Raw genomic sequence first — 10,006 nt, forward strand, 5'->3', positions numbered from 1 at the left:
TATGAAATGGGGATGGTAATAGTTCCCAACCTCATAGCGTTGCTGTAATCCATAAACACGGTTAAGTGCCTTGATAAATGTTTGAGGCTCTCTGGTTATTGTGAATTAAAATACGTGGCTTCTGGCCATGTGATTTATAATAGTTTGACATTTAACCAAATGGTAAAACTGTTCCATTTATTATTCCCATCTCTTTTTACCCCTTACCCTGTTTTGTTGTTTATGTTTTCTCCCACCACAGAGTGCTAGTTCCAGGAGAGTAAAGGTTTTATTTTGTTCACTGCTGAAAGCAACGGCACCCAGAAAAGTACTGTACATATGAAGACCTCAGTAACCACTAGCTGAATGAATGGTGCAAAGTGTCACAAGGAAAAATACACCAAAACTTTCATTATAATAAAAAAGTATAGATAAATCTTTCTCTAATGGCTTCCAGTCAAGTAATTGAAACACCATATGCTATAATAAAAACATAAGTAGTTTATTAAAATTTGAAGGCAAAAACATAATTTTAAAAGACTTAGTCCTATGTTAGGCGTAATAGAGTATGGATGCTTTCTTAAAATTCACAATCAGATCCAAGAGTATCACTTTCAGAATGTTCTAGTAGACTGAGTTTACTTTTAGTTGTCTTTGATGAAACAGTCACTATTCTACTCTCTTTCTTAACAGAAATGTGTTTTTGCAAAGACTCACTTTTAATTGGTTTATTAACCAAAGAATTCTTTTGCCCAATTCCTTTGCTTTTCTGCTTTACAGGTGAGTCAGAGCAGGAATGCAGGTCCTTCCCAGGTTGTTTCTTAGCAGAGTATTTTTTGGTATATTCACCTGCTTTGCTCATTTTCTCTGAAGAAGAACTGCTATTTCTAGATAATTCCTCTTCTTTTCTTTGACTTCCAGTTCCAGAAATGACGTCTGCTGAAGGGAGAACATGTTCTAGCAATGAAATCTTCAAAAGACTCCTGCTGCTGCTCTGTGACTGGGACCCCTAGGTTGTCTTTGGAAGTTTCTAAGGCCTCCTGAGTAGAGACTGGGACATGGAAGGAGTCGAGAGGCAAAGGAAGCCCAGCATCACCTGTAATTTTCTGAAACTGGAGGGAAAGACAAAAGACAAGACAAAAATTTAGTGATGAACAAAGCCAACCATTAAAAAGTAGAGTTCAAAACATCAATGTTATTCTGTGATCTTATTATTAACACAGTAATTGATTATTCAGAAGATTTCAGAGCCAGTTTTTTTCTAATTATATCTTGCCAAGTGATTCTCAACTTAACCTAGCTATATCCAAGGCTATGTCTGCTACACTTTCAGACTTTGGTGATTGGGGTAGTTATTACCCATTTCCTTTCCCTTACTAAAAATGAAACCCTACTCAGTAAGAAAATTAATTTCTTTTCTATCCTCCAGGCACATGTAAACAGTATATTGTTTGTGACCAGACTGTGTTCTCAAGTTGTCAGTTCCCAAGACCAGTCTGAGATTGGCTGATGTGGGCGAAGGGGGCTCTAAGTAAGACTAGAGGAAAAGTTGACATGTTTCCCCTCCCATTCCCATGACCAGGTGAGTCACTATAATATCTTACGTATTAGCTATGTCAAGATTACTTATTTTAAAAATTCTGTCAATACATGTACCTTCATTAGTGTTCCTTCATTGTAAGCTGACTGCATACAAATAGAAACCTAGATAAAATATGAATAGAATAGACATTTATACAATTTAAAATTTGGAATATTTTCTGTAATGTTTTCTTTCTTCATTAAGGAGAGTTTGCTTTAACTCATAAATTTTCTAAAGAACTTCCAGTTTTCTTATGTACAACAATACAGTATCATGAAATGGGCCCACATTTACTAATCTCAGATTTGGAGAGGACTCCACAGTCCTCTAGCTCCCAAGCATGTGAACTATTAGAGACTGACCATTATTATTTTCTCTCTGACTTGGTCATTTCCTTTTTGCTAATCACTCTTAGAATCATTAAGTGCTGTCCTGTCCACTTACTTGGAGATTCTGCATTTGTACTGGGGCACTCTGCTTTGATTCTGATTTTTCTTCTTCAAGTGCCTTCTTTTCTTCTTTAGGTGGACTACTAACAGTAGAATTCATCTGGGGACGACCTAGTAAATGAAAATCTGACTGATCTATACCAGCCATTGTGGCCAGCTGCCCAAGCCTGGACCAGAGGAGGAAAGGAGAAAAGACAAAGGTTATTATAATCACATTAGAGCAGTTTAGATTTCCCCAGACCCACAATCATGAAATACTTCTAAATTCTTAAAAGCCAACATCCTACTCCAGACTACAAGCCTCTCTCTCCCCCAAATTCTCAGCCCTTTCCAGATTCATCCTCTAGGAGACATCCCACTGTCTCACTAGCAGCTTCAACAAGTACCACGCACCTCATCCACTGCTTGTCACACCTCCATTCCCACACTTCTTCACCACCTTTCCTCCAGTTTCCAAGAATGTGTTTGTTCCTTCCTTCCCAACACCAATTCATTCACTGACAAAACACCACTCCATCAACTATCAATCTCTACTTCCCTCTTTCAGCAAAATTGCTCCCGGTTGAGAACCACTGACCTATATCTTCCCTGAAGATTAATAATAATTTTTATGTCTAAGACAAAAATAACTTTAATTCAAACTTATCAAACAAGCAAAATAAATGAAAGATAGGAAAATTCTTATCCATTCCCAAATATTTTCAATGAAAACTGCCTTCAATTTAGTCTTCACAAAAAACTATACCTACTAATTACTCTGTCTACAGGTTACTCTTTTATAATGGGCTCCCCACTCTACCAAAGCAGGCTGCCCTATTTGCATTTCTTAAAAAATTTAATTCCTCATTTTAAAACGTCAACTATATTACCTATAATTACACTAAATTTGGCTAAATATGGCCACGTAAGTGATGAAAATCGCTCCAGTTCCTCAGCAAACTACCGTTATAGTCGCAAAGAGAAGAACGCCATGAAGAGAAATGAACTAACCCAGCATCTTTAAGGAGATCCAAGAAAGCATGGAACTTCTGAAAAGAATTCTCAGTGCTGCCCAAAACACCTTCATCATCCAGGATCATGCTTGTCAATGAGTGGGCATGAAGGCCTTCAGACAAAGAGAAATTTATATTTCTTAACTGGGCATTTTCATGTTCCAGCTATAAAAGAAGACTGAAAATGTCTGACATGCTTTTTTCTCATTGTCATCAAAAGTAGTCTTGTCTAGTTTCAAGGAACAAAACTAAAACACTCAAAATGTAATTAATCTGTAATTAACCTAACTCGCCACCAGTAAAGACAGAGACCATATCACATAATAACCAAAACCCCCAGGCACCCAACAAAGTTTCCTATATAACACTTAGCTGGCACATAAATAAACCAAAGTTATTGTTTTTTTGTTTTTTGTTTTTTTTTAATTAATTTATTTATTTTTGGCTCTGTTGGGTCTTCGTTTCTGTGTGAGGGCTTTCTCTAGTTGTGGCAAGCGGGGGCCACTCTTCATCGCGGTGCGTGGGCCTCTCACTGTTGCGGCCTCTCTTGTTGCGGAGCACAGGCTCCAGATGTGCAGGCTCAGTAGTTGTGGCTCACGGGCCTAGTTACTCCGCGGTATGTGGGATCTTCCCAGACCAGGGCTCAAACCCGTATCCCCTGCATTGGCAGGCAGACTCTCAACCACTGCACCACCAGGGAAGCCCCAAAGTTATCGTTTTATTAATGATCTTTCACAAAAGATCACATTTCTAACTGGTTAAATTCATAATGGAGCCTCATTCCACATTAGAAAATTACCTGCTTTAAGTTTCCCTTAAATTAGAAAGTGAATTATAGAATCTGATTTGAACAAAACATATTACAACTCTGCTGAATGTTAAGAATTAGCTTTAGTGAGCAAATTATCTAATGCTTACGTTTAAAAGTCCTAAATCATACCCAACCCAATTTATTAAATGTACGATCACCAATATTTTCTTTGGCTTCTTGAAAATATTCACTCCCGTGCACTCTTCCCCCTCCGCTCATCACCTATGCACTTAAAACCCCTATAAGCTCAACTCTAGTATTTCTCAGAAAGGCCGTTATGTTCATGATGCCCCTTTTGCCTTATATAAGCAGGTGCTCAACACTTATTGAATGAGTGTCCGCCAATCCAATGGATGCACTTTGAAAAATTCCTCCCTACGTTCAACCTATGATAAAGTATATTTAGATGGAACTTTTTAGATTATGCCCTGCTTTCATGCACATTACCTAATGTAATTCTTATAGTATATATTTTTATCTTGCATTGCATTCGTACAAGTTTTCCAATATCTTAAATTTATTTAAATGATTCACTTTCCTAATTCATTGCCAGGAGAGTCTCATCATGTCTTTTATGCTACTGTATATACAGTATATGCACAAAAAGTGCTTTCTTGAATCAAAGAATCATGAACAGAAAATAAGCTAGTGTCATATGAAAGCACACACACACACACACACACACACACACACACACACACAGATAAAATGAGATTTTCACATTTTTAAAAACATGCTTTCTGGAATATAGATCGTATGATCACTAAATACCAGTAAATGCAAAAGTCCATATGATACAACCAATTTGCAACATATTACAGTCTTAAAGTTTACAAACTATGTGTGTATGGCTTAAAATCAAATCAAAATAAAACGAAAACACTCTCAAAAGTATTAGAAATTGTTTGCCTCATTGACTCATTTATCAGCCTTAAGTCTTATTACTCTTTCCTCCTTTAACTGCTTTAGGCACTCCTCCAGTTTTTCCTAAACAAACAGAGTAAATATTATAACTAATTCGTAGTATAATATCCAAAAGCCTTTCCAGCTATAGGACTCATCAGGATTTAGGGGCAGAGCCAGAAGTGAACTCAGGTTTTAGTCTGCTACTGGTAATATCATACCATGCTAGTGAAATGAATTATCAAAATCTATCAAATTAGCATAGTAAAGATTTATTTAAATTCCACTTTTTCCAACATAAATTCGTGGCAGCCCACCATAAAAGGCATATGCGTATAACATAGCAAGTCAGAAATAAATAGTTAAGACCAAGAAAGAAAACTTCTATTTTTATTTGTGGGTCTCTTTATAGTAGGAAGTCCTATTAATGAACATGCTTAATATACCTGAATTGCATAATTGCAGATTCAAAAGCATTTTTTTAAAAAGTAATCACTTTTAAAGCAATTTACAGTCAAGCACTGTTCCTGGAGTTCCCTGGGCATTAAATAATCTAATCATCAAAACCCTAAGAGGGGGGCTTCCCTGGTGGCGCAGTGGCTAAGAATCCGCCTGCCAGTGCAAGGGACACGGGTTCGAGCCCTGGTCCGGGAAGATCCCACGTGCCGCGGAGCAACCAAGCCTGTGCGCCACGACCACTGAGCCTACGCTCTAGAGCCACCGTGTCACAACCACTGAAGCCTGCGTGCCTAGAGCCCGTGCTCCGCAACAAGAGAAAACACCGCAATGAGAAGCCCGCACACCACTAGGAAGAGTAGCCCCTGCTTGACGCAACTAGAGAAAGCCCGTGAGCAGTATCAAACACCCAGCGCAGCCAAAAATAAATAAATAAAATAATTTATTTTAAAAAAAACCCTACGAGGAAAGAACAATCACTAACTCCATGTTATTTTACAGATGAGAGAAACAGAGGCAGAGAAGTAGAGTAAGTAGAGCAGCACAGCCAAGGTGACACCACTAAGTAGCAGAGCCACACTGTGGACTCAGGAAGCTGGATGCCATTCCTGTTCACGGAGGTGGTAGTCTTCTCACTCACCAAGGTCAATCAAATAAAATGAACACTGATAAACTCTCTTAGGAGTTTTAGGAACTAAGACACTTCGGTCCTTGAAGTGGGGGCACTGCTTGCAATAGGCAGAATTCTAACAGAGCCCCTAAGACTCCTACTTACTGAAGTACACAAACCTTCCACTTAAACAATCAAACCCTAAATCTGGGTGCTGTAGTGAAGGGATTTTGCAGACGGAATTAAGATTCAAAATCAGTTGATTTTTTAAGATAGGGAGATTATTCCAGGTGGATGTGACCTACTCGGGCACCCCATGAAAAGGACTTGAACTCTTCCTGAATTGAAGTGCAAAAGGGACAAGAGGGAGACTCTCCATTGCTGGCTCTGAAGAAGTCCAATGGTGCGGCAGGGAAGGCAAGCGAGAGGCCTCTAGGAGCTGAGACCGTCCCCCGACTGACAGCCAGCAAGGAAATGGGGACCTCTGTCCTGCAACTGCAGAATCTGAATTATGCCAACAAGCCGAAGAAGCTTGGAGGCATTCTTTCCCAGAGCCTCTGGATGCTAACACAGCCAGACTGACATCTTGATTTCAGCTCTGTGACCCACACAAACTATGGTGAACATCCAACGTTTGGGGCTCAATGTTTACACTTAAATTTCACGTGCTTTAACACTCTCAGGAGGGAACCCACATGTTCCCGTGTGTATCTGAGCAGGAAACCCAGTCACGCTGTGCCTGGACTTCTGACCTGCAGAACTGTGAGCTAGTCAAATAGGTATTGTTTTCAGTCAGTGAGAGTGTAGTAAAAGAATTAATATTCTACTCAACCTCCAGGTTCGTGGACAAAATAAATGACTGTCATTGTTTCGGGCCACTGTTTTGGGGTGGTTTCTTATGCAGCGATAAACAGTCAGAATACCTATACTTATGAAAACAGTAGGGTATATTTATACATTTTAACTGCTTTGAACAATCACTTAAAGAATGAGGAACTCTATTATATGCCATCATTGGGAGAGGAACTGGTATCACTTTCTGGAGAGTAGCTTTTGGTACCTAACAACAATCCTACATCAGGAGTTTACCCTAAGAAAATTAAAGATGTGGGCAAAGATTTATCTACCAACATGATGTCATAAGAGTGTTTATAACCAAACCCTAGAAGAAAGCTAAGAGCCTCCAAATTGGGATTGGTTTCAATAAAAATAGCTCACCGTATGAAGGAATGCGCTGTGAAGCCACTAAGAAAAGAATGACAACACGTCTCAACCACAGTTAATGAACGGGCTTCAGGAGTTCTACATTCAAAATATATCTGTGCGTTTCTCCTGGGAGATGATGCATAAGCTTAATCAAATTCTCTGATGTAGAAGAGTATTTAGTGACATGGCAAAATATTTTTGATACTTTTTTAAGACAAAAGAGCAGATTAGGTAGGTGTGTGTACATGCAGAGGTGGCTTTTATTTCCTTCAATAAGTTGTTCACTGTTTTCAAAGATTTGCTCAATGAACATATATTTTTATATTCAGAACATGTTTAAAAAATTGAGAGTCTAAGAACTTCAAATTCTTTAATGTTTCATTACTAAAACCAGTCAAGTTTTCAATGGGAAAAAAGGGAAAAAAATTGCAAAATTCCTCTACTTTTAACATAATGGTTTAATCAATCTTCTAAAACTGATTTCAAAGAAATTCTAAACAAATAAGCAAACAAACAAAAAACCCTCACCACAGTCAGAGGAAAGTAGACTAAAATTCCTGACTGGTTCTAAATAGCACATCAAAGTGCAATTACATGAAATAGTTTCTCCCTCTAATGGAGGGAATTAGAACACAGTGTGAAATTTTTGTGAAAAAGTGTACCCCTCTCCTACAAAGTATTAATAATTCATGTCCCTTACGTGGAAATATGGAACCAAAAAAGTTAGAAAGTAAAATTGCTTGATATTCTATTACTTAAGTAAGACTAATGATAAGGCTTTGGAATAATTTTCCTTCCTGACATCTGCTCTCCTTCCTCCCTTCTGTACACTGGCTAGGGTGATTTTTCTGGGACAAAGCTCCCATCATATTGGATATCAAATTTTATGCTCAACTTTTCTCCACTTAACATTGAAATCAATCATTTCTCTTATAATCAGGGGATTCATAACCTTGATTTTTTTTTTGTGGGCTACCAAATATTGCACCGAGTGGGTTTACTGGTTAACCATTTTACACATTTAAATTCTTGACAACTTTTCAATATTATAAGACAAAATAACCGTTTTTATGCATGAAGCCTTTTTTTCCATATTGAGAATAACATTCTTACAATAAATCCATAAAAATGAGTTTGAGATCAAAGCAAATGAATATTTTTAAGGCTCTGAGGTACCTATCTCCAAACCGCTTTCCAAAAGATTTCTGAGATTTTATACTGCCATCAGCGATGTATCACTTGGTATATAACCTCTACTATAACTGTTGGCTTACTTCCTCACCTAGAGTGCAAGTTATTTGAAGATAGGGGGTGTATTTTATTAAGTGTTTATCCCCAACACCTGTGCCTAGAACAACGTAGACGGTCAATAAATAATTGCTTGATAAGGAAAATCCCTGCCAATACAAGATGTACGTGTGTGAAAGACAGACTGTGTGTTTTTCTCTAACTGGATAGATGAAAACTTGTCATCTTCTTTAATGTGCAAGTTTTTGGCTTATAATTAGTAATTAAATTTCTCTTTTATATTATATTGTAAAAATTCAGATTCTCTGAGGCAAATGGGCCTAACACTACCCATTAGCTATATAACCTTGGACAAGTTCTATAACTCTAGGCCTCAACTTCCTCATCTATAAAATGGAGATAAGCTCCCATATCACAGAGCTCTTGTGAGGATTACATGAGTTAAAACACATATAAAATTAGAAGAGTGCTTGGTACCCAGCATATGTTCAATTAATGCTGAATGAATGAACATGTGAACGCAAGCAGTAGTGAAGGGCTTAAAATGAAATAGTCTCATCCCACTCCCACATCCAGCACTCAAGAAGCGACCGATTCTGTACACAGGTTTTTAATTGTAAAATACGATATGTGTACTGAGAAGTGCACAGGACAAAACTGTCAATGTGACAAATCAAAAGAGAATACTTACATAACCACTACTCGAATCTGAAAATATTGATACTTGTCAGCATCTCAAAAACCCCCCATATCGTTTTCTCATCACAAGCTCCTTCCCTCTTCCCGGTTAAACACCATCCTCATTTCTGAAAATCATTTCCTTTAACCTGCATGCATCCCTAACAAAAGAGTTTAGTTTTGTCAACATCTAACTTTATGTAGAGGATCATAGTATATGAAGTCTTTTCTACCTTATTTCTTTCACTCAACATTGGTTTAACAGATTCATCCACATTGCAGCCTGTAGCTCTAGTTCATTCAGTTTTATTGCTTGATAGTTTTCCCACTGTATGAATACACATAATTTATTTAATTTTTGACTCTTAATGGACATTTGGGTTGTTTTCCGTTTGTGCTAATGCAAATCATGGACAGGAATCCTGCTGTACCGGTTATTCTGGTGCATTTACACAGGGCGGGGGTGAGGGCTGCTGGGTCACAGGCTATTTATATACCTTCAGTTGATGGAGAGTGCTAAATGCTTTCCAAAGTAGTTGTGTCGATTTATACTCCAGTATAAGCAGGGTAGAAGATTCCCATAGTACTCCAGGTCTACAATACCTGATACTACCAGACTTTATTTATGTATTTGTCAATCGGATTGGCATGTAGTTTCATTGGTTTTGACTCACTTTTCTCTTATTACTTAATGAAGTCGTATACTTTTCTGTGTTTACTGGCTGTTTGGATTTCCTTTTTTATGAGGTTTACGTCAACTATTGTTATTTTTATTCTTATTTTTTAAATTATTATTTATTTATTTTTGGCTGTGTTGGGTCTTCGTTGCTGCGTGTAGGCTTTCTCTAGTTGCGGCGACCGGGGGCTACACTTCATTGCAGTGGCTTCTCTTGTCGTGGAGCACAGGATCTAGGCACACGGGCTTCAGTAGCTGTGGCACGTGGGCTCAGTAGTTGTGGTGCACGGGCTTCATTGCTCCGCGGCATGTGGGATCTTCCTGGAGCAGGGCTCGAACCTGTGTCCCCTGCCTTGGCAGGCAGACTCTTAACCACTGCGCCACCAGGGAGGTCCAACTATTGTTATTTTGAATTC

The 10,006-nt window shown here is 38.2% G+C and overlaps 1 pseudogene across 1 annotated transcript; it reads right to left on the minus strand.

Annotated features, from left to right (window-relative positions):
• Positions 1–866: 866 nt before the first annotated feature.
• Positions 867–8,944, minus strand: LOC309646118 (centrosomal protein of 78 kDa pseudogene; annotated as a pseudogene). The gene is made up of 4 exons (XR_014268462.1): positions 8,928–8,944; positions 3,001–3,115; positions 2,006–2,177; positions 867–1,091 (listed from the first exon to the last, which is right to left on the minus strand). The product of XR_014268462.1 is annotated as a centrosomal protein of 78 kDa pseudogene (transcript).
• Between the last annotated feature and the right edge of the window lie 1,062 nt (positions 8,945–10,006).

This window comes from Balaenoptera physalus (assembly GCF_965194825.1).
Source record: "Balaenoptera physalus genome assembly, chromosome: 1".
Lineage (NCBI taxonomy): Eukaryota > Metazoa > Chordata > Mammalia > Artiodactyla > Balaenopteridae > Balaenoptera > Balaenoptera physalus.